Raw genomic sequence first — 13,364 nt, forward strand, 5'->3', positions numbered from 1 at the left:
GGGTGAAGCTAAGAGCTGGAAAGGTGATTGGCAAAAGGGATACAGAGCTAGAGAAGGGAAAGGATCATGGGACGGGAGGCCTAGGGAGAAAGAAAAGGGGAGGGGAGCACCAGAGGGAGATGGAGAACAAGCAGAGTGATGGGCAGAGAGAGAGGAAAAAAAAGGGGGGGAAAGCTAAATATTACAGTATCAGGGATGGGGTAAGAAGGGGAGGAGAGGCATTAACAGAAGTTAGAGAAGTCAATGTTCATGCCATCAGGTTGGAGGCTACCCAGCTGGTATATAAGGTGTTTTTCTTCCAACCTGAGTTTGGATTCATTTTGACAGTAGAGGAGGCCATGGATAGATATATCAGAATGGGAATGGGACATGGAATTAAAATGCGTGGCGACTGGGAAATCCTGTTTTCTCTGGTGGACAGAGCGTAGGTGTTCAGCAAAACGGTCTCCCAGTAAAACAGCCGTGAATCCCTTCATTTATCTGGGACACTCATTATCATTATGTGCCATGTCGTATGAAATTATCACCATGTGCTGTGTCATGTGACATAGCCGATCATGGTCTCATGACCACATGATTGTTCTTGGCCCATTTTTCTACTGAAGTGGTTTGCCATTCCCTTCTTCTGGGCAGTGTCTTTACAAGATGGGTGACCCCCACCCCCCAGCCATTGTCAATACTCTTCAGAGATTGTCTGGCATCGGTAAATCACTTAACCAGGACTTGTGACATGCACCAGTTGCTCCTACGTCTGTCCACCACCTGCTTTGGGACATCATGCCACTTAATTGTCACAGGAGGCTGTTGCTGAACAGTGTCTAACTCATGCCAGTTACATACATTTGTGTAGCCGTAAGACAGTTTGTGTTTAGAGCGAGCAGTTTTGAAATAGTTCAAAAAACAGGGATTTTTGTCCCTGATTGTTGGTGAGAAATAAGCAGAAAGACAATTCAGAACTGTTTTGCTCACTGCGTTTTCAAGTATTCAGGCTTGGAGATGTCAGAGAAAATGGCCAGAAGTGAAAATGAAACGACTTTGTACTTCAGCAAGTTAGGAACAATGAAGAATTTGAAGGTATTGACAATGTCACAAATGAAAGTGAATATTTGTAGGATGCAATCATTGAAAGCGTTGTATGAAGGCAGTCCATTATCTGCATTGGTTTTGTTCATTTACAGTCAATCGAAAGAACATGGCAGCGTACACTGGGGCAGCATGGTAGCGTAGTGGTTAGCACAATGCTTTACAGCACTAGTGACCTGGGTTCACTTCTCGCTGCTGGCTGTAAGGAGTTTGTATGTTCTCCCCGTGTGTGCATGGGTTTCCTCCTCTGGATGAATTCTTCCATCACTAACTATTAGGAACTAATACACAGTTTTATTGTGCTGTAGTAGTATTAGTTGTGTTCTAGTTTGTTATGTATTTCATTTAAATATGTAATTTGTTACTCAGTTAAATGGTAGTTCGTCTTTCTTTAATACCTTTTTAACTACTTCCATGAAACTTAAGCTAATTGGAGCAGCCGCTTATTTTGGCAATGTGCCCCAATTAACAGGAGTCCACTGTACAACCCTCCAGATCTCTCAGTGAAGCATGCTCGATGTTAAGGGTAAATCCCAAAATGTCCATGCAGGTTCTCAGTTATCCAGGTTACTGTATATCAAGCAGTAGTGAATCAAGGCAACTGGATTTGCTGGGTTGTCTCAAAGACATTTCACCATTCATTCTTCAGTTCAAATCCATGGTGGGTAGTTTTCCAGCTTATAGACTCTGTGAGTTGTTTAAAAATATAGCAATCACAGGAGGGTTGTTAAGAATGGTAGAGGTAATAAGAGGGTGATTAGTCTTAACTTTGCATGAACTGTTGAGGAGACGCTGGGGTAGAGATGTTAGGACTGCATTGTAAGTAGCTAACACGAGGAAATCTGCAGATGCTGGAAATTCAAACAACACACACAAAATGCTGGTGGAACACAGCAGGCCAGGCAGCATCTATAAGGAGAAGCACTGTTGACGTTTCGGGTCGAGACCCTTCGTCAGGACTAACTGAAAGGAAAGATAGTAAGAGATTTGAAAGTAGGAGAGGAGGGGAAATGATAGGAGAAGACTGGAGGGGGTGGGGTGAAGCTGAGAGCCGGAAAGGTGATTGGCAAAAGGGATACAGAGCTAGAGAAGGGAAAGGATCATGGGACGGGAGGCCTAGGGAGAAAGAAAAGGGGAGGGGAGCACCAGAGGGAGATGGAGAACAGGCACAGTGATGGGCAGAGAGAGGAAAAAAAAAGAAGGGTGGGGGGGAAAGCTAAATATTACAATATCAGGGATGGGGTAAGAAGGGGAGGAGAGGCATTAACAGAAGTTAGAGAAGTCAATGTTCATGCCATCAGGTTGGAGTCTACCCAGCCGGTATATAAGGTGTTGTTCCTCCAACCTGAGTTTGGATTCATTTTGACAGTAGAGGAGGCCATGGATAGACATATCAGAATGGGAATGGGACATGGAATTAAAATGTGTGGCGACTGGGAGATCCTGTTTTCTCTGGTGGACAGAGCGTAGGTGTTCAGCAAAACGGTCTCCCAGTAAAACAGCCGTGAATCCCTTCATTTATTTGGGACACTCATCATCATTATGTGCCATGTCGTATGACATTATCACTATGTGCTGTGTCATGTGACGTAGCCGATCATGGTCTCATGACCACATGATTGTTCTTGGCCAATTTTTCTACTGAAGTGGTTTGCCATTCCATTCTTCTGGGCAGTGTCTTTACAAGATGGGTGACCCCCACCCCCCAGCCATTGTCAATACTCTTCAGAGATTGTCTGGCATCGGTAATCACTTAACCAGGACTTGTGATATGCACCAGTTGCTCCTACGTCTGTCCACCACCTGCTTTGGGACATCATGCCACTTAATTGTCACAGGAGGCTGTTGCTGAACAGTGTCTAACTCATGCCAGTTACATGCATTTGTGTAGCCGTAAGACAGTTTGTGTTTAGAGCGAGCAGTTTTGAAATAGTTCAAAAAACACAGGGATTTGGTGTTTGTTGAAAATCCTTATGTGTTTCTATGTATGTTCCCAAAGTATGCAAGCATTGCACTTTGTGTCTTGGTGGAAATGAATAACAATGTCTTAAAAAGTATTAACCTAAGCTGGTGCCCTAGACTATTGTTCCCTAACCTGGTTCTCGGACTGGATTAGGTTCAGTGACAGGACAAATTGATTTTTAACCTTTTAACTAGTGAATTTCACCTTTCTTTCCACCTGATGGGAGAAGATTGGATCCTAGATTCTGTTGGCTACTTTCTCAAGACAGTGGGAAGTGTAGACGGGGCCTATGGAGCGGAGGCTGGTTTTTGTGATGGACTGGGCCTCGCCCACAAATCTCTGTAAATTCTTGAAGTCTTGGACAGAGCAGTTGCCTGGAGAGGCGAAGCTACACAGCACAAAAACAGACCCATCAGCCCAACTCGAACATGGTGACCAAGAGTACAGGAGATGGGATGGTATGGTTGAAATTGTATAAGATGTTGGTGAGGCCTCATTTGGAGTACTGTGTGCAGATTTGGTCACCTACCTACAGGAAAGATGTAAATAAGATTGAAAGAGTACAGAGAAAATTTACAAGGATGTTCCCAGGACTTGAGGACCGGAGTTATGGGGAAAGGATGAATACTTTACGACTTTATTCCCTAGAGCATAGGGAAATGAGGGGAGATTTGATAGAGGTATACAAAATTATGAGGGGTATAGATAGGGTAAATGTAAGCAGGCTTTTCCCATTGAAGTTGGTTAAGGGTGAAGGGTGAAAAGTTTAAGGGGAATATGAGGGGAAACTTCTTCACTCAGAGGGTGGTGAGAGTGTGGAACGAGTTGCCAGTGCAAGTGGTGGATGCAAGCTCGATTGCATCATTTAAGAGACATTTGGATAGGTACATGGATGGTAGGGGTATGGAGGGCTATGGTTCGGGTGCAGGTCATTGGGTCTAGGCAGTTTAAATGGTTCAATATGGATTAGATGGGCCAAAGGGCCTGCTTCTGTGCTATGGTGCTCTAATAGGTGATTAATAGGTATGTTTGAGGCATTGCCTTTTGAAGGCATCTATTGTTATAGCTGGTGGTCTTTGGAGCAGAGGTAGAATGGGGCTGTGCAGGGCTTGTGTGAACTGTGGATGGAAGATCTCAGACAGAAAAGAGAAGATGGTGACTATTTGAGAGCCAATTGCACAATTTTGATTGGTGGAGATTCTTGTCCATAGAAGTTTGAGCAAGTCCAGAGAGGTAGGAGATCCAGGGAGGTTTGAAGAAGTCCATAGAGGTATGAGGATGCCCAGAAAGGTAGGAGAAGGTACTCAGCCTCTGAGCTGGAGATGTCTTTACCAAAACCATAGCAAAACTATCCTAGTTGGATGACCATCTTCTAATGATTATCTACCTGAAACAATCTTTCTGATTCCTTCCCCATGGATGCTACCTGACCTGCTGAGTATTTTCAGCATTTTTTCTTTTTCAGGTATTAAGAAATTGGCTGTTAAATATTCTGAGCATGGAGTTTTAAATTTCGTCAATGCATGGTGGTAGTTAGTCAAGAAACATCTCATAGTTAGTGGGATACTGGCACTGCGTATTCACTGATTTACAGAGCAATAACTCAGCCGTGGTCAGTGTGTCCTGACAGGCATTTTATCAGAATCAGAATCTAGTGTGTTATCACTGACATATGGCAGCAGTACAGTGCAATATATAAGTATTACTTAAAGTTACAATTAAAAAAGTTAATAAATAGTGCAAAAAGAGAGCAAAATAGTGAGGTTGTATTCATTGGTTCATGATCTTTCAGAAATCTGATGGAGGAAGGAAAGAAGATCTTCCTAAAATGTTGAGTCTTCAGGCTCCTGTACCTCTCCCCCCCCCCCCTCCCACCCCCAATAGAAGTAATGAGGAACTGGCATTTTGGCCTGACATGCCTGCTGTACTTTATTTCCATAGACGCTGCATGGCCTGCTGAGTTCCTCCCACATTTTGTGTATGTTGCTCAGATTTCCAGCATCTGCAGATTTTCTCTTGTTTCTGACGTATATTGATTGATTGAGAAACAGCACAGAATTTGGGCCCTTCAAGCTGCACTGCCTGACAATCCCCCAATTTAATCCTTGCTTAATCACAGGACAATTTACAGTGACCAATTAATCTACCAGCCAGTACGTCTTCTGACTGTGGGAGGAAGCCGGAGCACCCGGAGGAAACCCGCGTGGTCACAGGGAGAGCGTGCAAACTCCGTACAGGCAGCGGTGGGAAATGAACCCGGGTGGCTGGTACTGTAAAGCGATGTGCTAACCACTACGCTACCGAGCCGGGTGGTGAGGGCCCTTCATGATGGATTTCACCTTCTTGTGGCATCACCTATTGAAGATGTCCTCGATAGTGGGGAGGTTAGTGACCATGATGGATCTGGCTGAGTTTACAACCCTCTGCAGCTTTTTCCAATCCTGTGCACTGGCCCCCTCCAAACCAGAAAGTGATGTAACCAGTCAGAACATTCTCCACGGTACATCTGTAGAGATTTGCTGGAGTGTTTGGTGACATACTAAATCTCCTCAAACTCCTAATGAAGTATATCCCCTGGCCTGCCTTCTTTGTAATTGTTTCAGTGTGTTGGGCCCAGGTTTTCTTCTGCCATTTGAAGGCTGGTGGGGTTTTTGTTTCAAGTTGTCACAACATTACTGACAGTTCAGCTGTCTCATAAACCCTGCACTGAAGCATCAACTCTGATTTTTTCCTCCCGAGATGAGGTTTGGTCTTTGGTGCAGTAACACACATTCTGTGAACACATCTGCGGTAATATTTATAGAATCACTGAAAGCGAGTTTCCTCCAATAGCTGGGATAATAAATTCGCCGCCTTGTCTGGACTTGACCCAAACAGACGAGAAAGGTTTGAAATCTGATTCCTCGTCTGCACTGAGTTAGTTGGTCTCTGGCTGAGCTGCAGCTGAGATGGGGGAGTCAGCCTGAGCACCTCTAGTCTAATGAAAGGAAAATCAGTTTTGTGATTTTGTGTTATTGTGTGTGTGTGTGTGTGTGTGTGAGAGAGAGAGACTGTTACTGTGCCTTAGTGTATATATACGTGTGTGTGTGTGTGTGTGTGTGTGTGTGTGTGTGTGAGAGAGAGAGAGACTGTGATACTGTGTATGTGTAACTTTGTTACTTTGTGTGTGAGAATGTGTGTGAGACTATGATACTGTGTATGTGTGACTGTTACTGTGTCTGAGTGTGTGTGTTACTGTACTGTGTGTGTGACTTTGTTACTGTGTGTGAGAATGTGTGACTGTTACTGTGTGTATGTGTGATTGTGTTACTGTGTGTGTGTGAGACTTACTGTGTGTGTATGTGTGACTGTTGCTGTGTGTGTGCGTCTGTGACAGTTTCTGTGTGTGTGGGTATAGGTGTGAGTCTGTGTGTGCATGTAAATGTGCGTCTGTGTGATTGTGTGTATGTGTGCATCTGCGTGTGTGTGTAAGTATAAAATACACACTTGCACGTTGCTTGACAGCTTCAGGTTAATTATGTTACCCCCTTCCTCCCTCCCCCAGCCCTCCCCAGCATGTCAGTACTTCCTGTCTGGTCTCGCTTGCTGAAGTCCGCTGTAACTGGTGCCCGCAGCATTGTGGCCTCAGTCCGATCAGAGATTTCAGGGAGTGCCGAGGCTGTGAGCGCTGCGACAGCTAGCTCCCTCACACCTTTTTTTAATTCTGTGCATGGGGATTTTGAGTAGGTTCTGGGTTCTAGATTTACCCTTCTAAAGGAGGTGTATACCGCAGGGAACGGGAATGTAATTCTGCGTGGGATCAATTAAATTCTGCTTCTCTGAAGAGACCACGCTGGCTTGTTTTTAATTTGTATTATGTTCTTGTGCAAAAAGCCGAAATTCTCCAGAACGGCTGTGTCAGAACATTTCGCGTGTATACAGAAACACCGAGTGCTTCTCACTGCGGACTATCTGAGGGGGGTTGCTGGTCTCTGGTGACCCAACGGTGCCAGGCTGCAAAGTACTTCAGTGGTTACTGGATTGCCTTCCCTACCGCGTGACTCGGACCCAGCAGGAAGCTGACAGCCTCTCTGCCTGGCCTCTAGCCAAGGGAAAAAACCGGCTAACATGAAAGCTGCTTAAATCTTTAAATGACAACCTGAGATAATAAAAAAAATTGTTCCTGTAGGGAGATGGTTCTTTGTGAGTGGGCTGGCGATCCTCTTGTGCAGAGGATGTGGGGCACAGGTCTTTGGGGTGGGGTGGGGGGTGAGATTTTGAGCGCACAATATGTGCAGAATCTTCAACATATGTCCTTAAGGGTAGACTTGGCAGGAAAGATTTTCTTTTCCCAGAGTGCATGATGAAGATCATTCGGAATTTCCTGTTGCTCGGAAGCCAAGAAACTGGTGCTGGAGGTGTGGATGGTTTCAGAAATAATGCTGTGTTTATACTTAAAGCACGGGTGTTAACAAAATGGTCCCACATACCACGTTCCTCTCTCTGTCTTGGCAAGGTATTTTTTTAATGTACGACTCAGCCTCTGCATGTTTATCCCACCGCGTTTAATATTCCCCCAGTCCTGAAGCTGGCGACATTAACTCCTTCCATATGGTGAACATTTTTGTGTTTTAAGTCTTAAGTTCTTGTGTTGAAGATGAGTGATTCAAATTTTCCCAAAATGACCTGCTATAAATATTTCTTTGAGATATTCAGCTTCTTGCTATTAAAAATATCAAGTGAGTGCCTTGTGACTTGTGTTGAAACTAAACAAAAGTTTGAAATTCATAAATCAGATCATGGAGACTTTTACCATTATTTTCTGGGAATGGGAGGGGGGAGGTTTGGTGAGATTCACAAACTTGGTAGAATGTGTCTAAATTCCAATGTTGGTGCAATCCACATTTGAGGTGAACGTGAAGCCCCATTCCCTAAATCTGAGATCCCTGGTGAACTAACAGTGAAAAGCGTGAATCCTCTTCGATGATTTCCAACTTTCATTTACCGACTACCCTCTGTTTTCCTCGTTTCATCCACCCCCTTTGTTTTCCCTCATTCGGGTGAACCTCTCCCTGCCCACCACCTCCCTCTGATTCCCTGCCTCCGACGGTTAGGGATTCGCTCTACACCACTGCTTGTGGTACAAGTTGCACTGCTGTCTGCGAGGGCTTTGTGCATTCTTCCTGTGACTAGGTGGGCTTCCTCCCTCGTTGCATAGATGTATGGCTTAGAGTTGGTAAGTTGTGGGCATACTATGTTGGCAAAACTTGAGGGCTGCACAACATAATCCTCCCTGATTTGACCAGTGAAACTAATCTGTACTCCACTGTCCACTGTCAGATCCCTCCCCCTTCTTCCTTTTTTCTTTTCCAATATCACCTCCAGGTTTCTCATTTCACCTCCCTCTCCCCCCCCCCCCCACCCACCTTCCCCTTCACCTGGTCTCACCTGTCACTTGCCAGCTTGTCCTCTGTCCCCTCCTCCCACATTCTTATTCTGGCTTCTTCCCCACTTCTTTCCAATTCTGATGAAGGGTCTCAGCCTGAAATGTCGACTATTTATTCCTCTCCATTGATGCTGCCTAGCTTGCTGAGTTCCTCCAGTGTTTTGTCTGTGTTGCTGAAGATTTCTTCTTGCTGCATTTCCCTGAATGCTTCTATTTTGGGATTTTGGTCCTTTGATGGCATAGTAAAGTCCACAAAATATCCCAGAGATTACAAGTAAATTCTGTGTCTATAATCTTGCATTGTGCCAGAAAACAAAAGATTTGATTTTTATTCCACTTTCGATGAGTCTGACAGGTTGTTACGCTGGCGAGATAACAGTTCTGGTTCGTGTTTAGGCCTCTTTAAAAACCCAGCTCATCTCTTCCTGAAATGGGCTACTGTTTGGCAGTTCCAGGAGCAATGAAGAAAGACGCCAAGTTTCAATGTCACATTATAATCAGGAATCGGTCCCAGGTTCATTGAGGCTTCACTGCTTTTCTGTTGATCCCTTTCATATCACTGCACCTTAGAAGTAATTTAGAATGCATGATTTATAAATATATGTCATTCATATAAATTCATAAATCTGTTCTACCTTATGGTGGCATTGATTATAATGTAGGGAAATGTAAGGTCATGGACTCTTTTAGAAGGGCAAAACAACAGTTTTGGGCCCCTTATCTAAGATGAAACGTGCTGGGGTTGGAGAGTTTCCAGAGGAGGTTCAGAAGAATGACTCTGGGAAACAAAGGGTTAACATATTTGGAGCGTTTGATGGCTCTGGGCCTGTACTCACTGGTCCTAATCAAGTGTTCACTGTTCTGCTGCTGTAGCCCATCCACTTCAAGGTTTGACATGTTGTGCATTCAAAGATGCTTTTCTGCACACCATTGTTACAACACATGTATATTTCAGTTACTTTCATCTTCCTGTCAGCTTGAACCAGTCTAGCCATTCTCCTCTGACCTCTCTCATTAGCAAGGCATTTTCACCCACAGAACTGCCACTCACTGGATGTTTTTGTTTCTCACAACATCCTCTGTAAACTCTAGAGACTGTTGCCTGTGAAAATCCCAGGAGATCAGCAGTTTCTGAGATACTCAAACCACCCCATCTGGTACCAACAATCATTCCATGGTCTAAGTCACTTATATCACCTTTCTTCCCCATTCTGATGTTTGGTCTGAACAACTGAACCTCTTCTTCGTGTCGGCCTGCTTTTTTGCATTGAGTTGCTGCCACGTGATTGGCTGATTAGATATTTGCATAAATGTATAGGTGTACCTAATAAAGTGGCCACTGATTTTATCAGTAGCAAAAGGTGAGAGGCACATGAGCCTAATACAGGCAAATGGGACTAGCTTAGGTAGCAAATTAGTCAGTATGGGCCAGATGGGCTGAAGGGCCTGTTTCATGCTGTATGACTCAAAGTTCAAAGTGAATTCATTTATCAGTGTATGTATATGTCACCTGAGATTCTATGAACTTGAAATCCTGGCCCTGTTTTGGTACTCTGATTTCAAAGTTCGTGCAGTCTTTCAGAAAGAATGGAGTAAAGGTATTTTGTAGCACACGGTAGGGTAGTGGTTAACACAAAATTTTACAGTACCAGTGACTATGGTTCAACTCCTGCTGCTGCCTGTCAGGAGTTTGTACGTTCCCCCCATTACCATGTGGGTTTCCTCTGGGTGCTGTGGTCTCCTCCTGCATTCCAGAGATGTACCAGTTGGTTAATTGGTTATTATAAATTTTCCTGTGATTAAGCTAGGGTTAAATCGGTGAGTTGCTGTGTGGTGTGGCTTGAAGGCTCAGATGTTCCTATTCTACCTGTATATCAATAAATTAATGAATTAATGATAAACACGAGAGATTCTGCTGATGCTAGAAATCCAAAAGAACACATACAAAATGCTGGAGGAACTCAGCAGGTCAGGCAGTATCTACAGTCGTTGTTTCGGGTTGAGACTCTTCTTCTGGACTGGAAAGGAAGTTTGAAGCTGCCATAATAAAAAGGTGGGGTGGGGGGGGAGATAGGGAAGGAGAATAGCTGGAAGGGGATAGGTGAAGCCAGGTGGGTAGAAGAGGTAAACGGCTGGAGAGGAAGGAATCTGATAGGAGAGAAGAGTGGACCATAGGAGGAAGGGGAGGAGGAGACCCAGCAGGAGCTAATAGGCAGATGAGAAGAGGTAAGAGGCCAGGATGGGGAACAGAAGAGGGGAGGGGTGGAAATTTTTTTACTGGAAGGAGAAATCATTATTCATGCCATCAGGTTGGAGGCACCCAGATGGAATATAAGGTGTTGCTCCTCCACCCTGAGGGTGGACTCATCTTGGCACATATGTTGGAAAAGGAATGGGAATTAGAATTTAAATGTTTGGCCATCGGGAGGTATATATGTTTGAACAAGAAACTTGTTTGGAGTATCTGGATCAAACCAAAATCAGGAGTGGGCCACTCAGCTGGTGAACTCATCCTGTCGTTAACAGCCCTGTATCCGTCGAGTTATAATGTCCAAAAATCCATCGGACAGCTCTGCCTGTGCTCAGAGACTGAGCAGCAATGGCTTTGTAGTTCAAACAGAGGTTTACAGATCTGTGTGAGTGAGAGACGGCTTACATTAAAAAAATATATATCAATTAAAGTTCAGTAGAGTTCACTCAAGTGTTTTTGACAAGAAAATTAGCACCTTGCAATACCTTCAACATTCCATCAGTCGGGCTAATGGGAGTTTGATGTCATTCAGTAGATCACGGAGTATCAGTGTGGTTTCCAGTATTCGCGCCCTGAGCAGTTGCATGATTTTCTTTGCTGGCCACAGGACTGATGCCTCCTTCAGCTACATGCACTGGTGAGACTGCAGAAGTCTGACTGATCTACAAATCAAAGTTGAATTCATTGTCATATGCACAGATCTTTACCATAGAGATTTACCGGGGTTCTGCCTGGATTAGAGAGCATGTCTTATGCAGAAAGCTGAGTGAGCTCGGGCTTTTCTCTGGAGCAGTGAATGTGTGGTAGTGGCCGATACATTAGGGGCATTGAAGAGACCCTTAGATGGGTACATGGATGATGGAAAACTGGAGGGATCTACGTAGGAAGGAAAGGTTAGATTGATCTTGGAGAAGGATAAAAAGTCGGCACAGGACTGTGGCCAGAAGGGCCTGTACTGGGCATGTTCTGTGTCTACATTCAAATGATTGCAGAGCTCTAAGATACAGAGGAGATCTGAGTGGCCCAAATAAATGTTAGTGTGCGGCTTCTGCATGGAATAGGCCATGAGACCATTAAATATAGGAACAGAATTAGGCCATTTGGCCCATCAAATCTGCTGCACCATTTCATCGTTTTCCCCCTCAGCTCTAATCTCCTACGAAGACCATAAGATATATGAGCAGAATTAAGAAAGGGGACAGAATGTGATCACTGGAGATTAGCAAATTTCTACCACCAGGCACCTCTTCCCACTACCTCCCCCTTCAGTACTCACCTCCTCTTCTATCCCCACCAATGAATACTCCTTAACCTGGCTACTGAGAATCCAACAGAACCTCTCCTGTGAGACTGCTTGAAAGAGATTAACTCCACCCTTCTGTGGTTAAAGTGAACATGAACCTTCAGCAGTGTTTAAATATTGAAATGTTACCTCGTCCTACTGAAACCCAGAATAAATGTTGTTCTTAATAAGGAAAATTACTTTCTGCATCCTTTTGCCTCACGCTGTTTTCACTATGCAGTGATTTGCTTGCATTTCTCCCTTCCATTGTACTGCAGTCAGTGTTCACAATGTGGTCTCCTCTGCACTGGGAGAATCCAGCAGGAGATTGGGTGATTGCATACACACGTTCAGTCTGCAGTAGGGATTCATAACCTTTTTTATGCCCATACCATTAACCAAGGGGTCCCCAGGTTGGAAACCCCTGGTCTACAGAGATGACCCAAAGTTTCCAGTTACCTGCCACAGTTCATTCTACATCCCACTCCCAACATGACCTTTAAGTCTGTGGTCTCCCTCTCTGCCTCAACAAAAAATGCCACCTTGGCTTGTGCCTGAGCACGCTGCAGTTCTCTGGACTCAACCCTGAATTTTAGAGTTTCCAGTAACTTGCTCTGTGTGCACTGCGACTGGCCAGTTCAGCTGTAAGCTATCCATCTGTGGTATTGGCTCTGTAGTTCTGTCTGTTTAGTGCAGCCTGACCATCTGGGTACATCTGACAGGCCTGCACTTCACTCTGTTTTATGTATTATCACTGTTCAACTGCTCTTGTTAACCCACTGAGCACTGCTTCTCCCCAAGCTAAACCTCACCCCATCCTATCACAGCCATTCCCTTTGTCCTATCTACCCTTCCTTCCACTTTTTTTAAAGAGCATAAAACTAACTTTTTTTTCTCCCTTTTCTATTTCTGATGAAGGGTCGTCAAACTGAAACATTATCTGTATTTCTCTCTCCGTGGATTTGGCCCATTGAGTCTTCCCCGCCATTCTATCATGGCCGATTTATTATCCCTCTCAACCCCATTCTCCGTAACCTTCAAGGTCCTTACTAATTGAGAACCTATCAACCTCCACTTTAAGAACACTCAACCACTGGCCTCCACAGCCGTATGTGGCAATAAATTCCACAGATCATCCCTTCCCTGCCCCTAGTGCTGCTTGTTGTTCTGATCGTTATTTGGTATCCACTAATTATTACACAATGAGGATTGGGATATAATAAATACCCTCTGATTAATCTTACCAATTATAGTAAAATCCTGTTCAGATCAACTCTAGTGCAGCTGGTAGATCCACTGCCTCAAAGCACCCAAAACGAGGGTTCAGCCGTGACCTCAGGCACAGTCTGTGTGGTGTTTA

The 13,364-nt window shown here is 44.4% G+C and overlaps 1 protein-coding gene across 11 annotated transcripts in view; it reads left to right on the forward strand.

Moving 5' to 3' along the window:
- Positions 1-13,364, forward strand: part of ahdc1 (AT hook, DNA binding motif, containing 1) — a 282,613-nt gene that overhangs the window by 114,695 nt on the left and 154,554 nt on the right. The gene's annotated exons all lie outside the window — the stretch shown is intronic.

Source organism: Hemitrygon akajei, chromosome 24, assembly GCF_048418815.1.
Source record: "Hemitrygon akajei chromosome 24, sHemAka1.3, whole genome shotgun sequence".
Classification (NCBI taxonomy): domain Eukaryota; kingdom Metazoa; phylum Chordata; class Chondrichthyes; order Myliobatiformes; family Dasyatidae; genus Hemitrygon; species Hemitrygon akajei.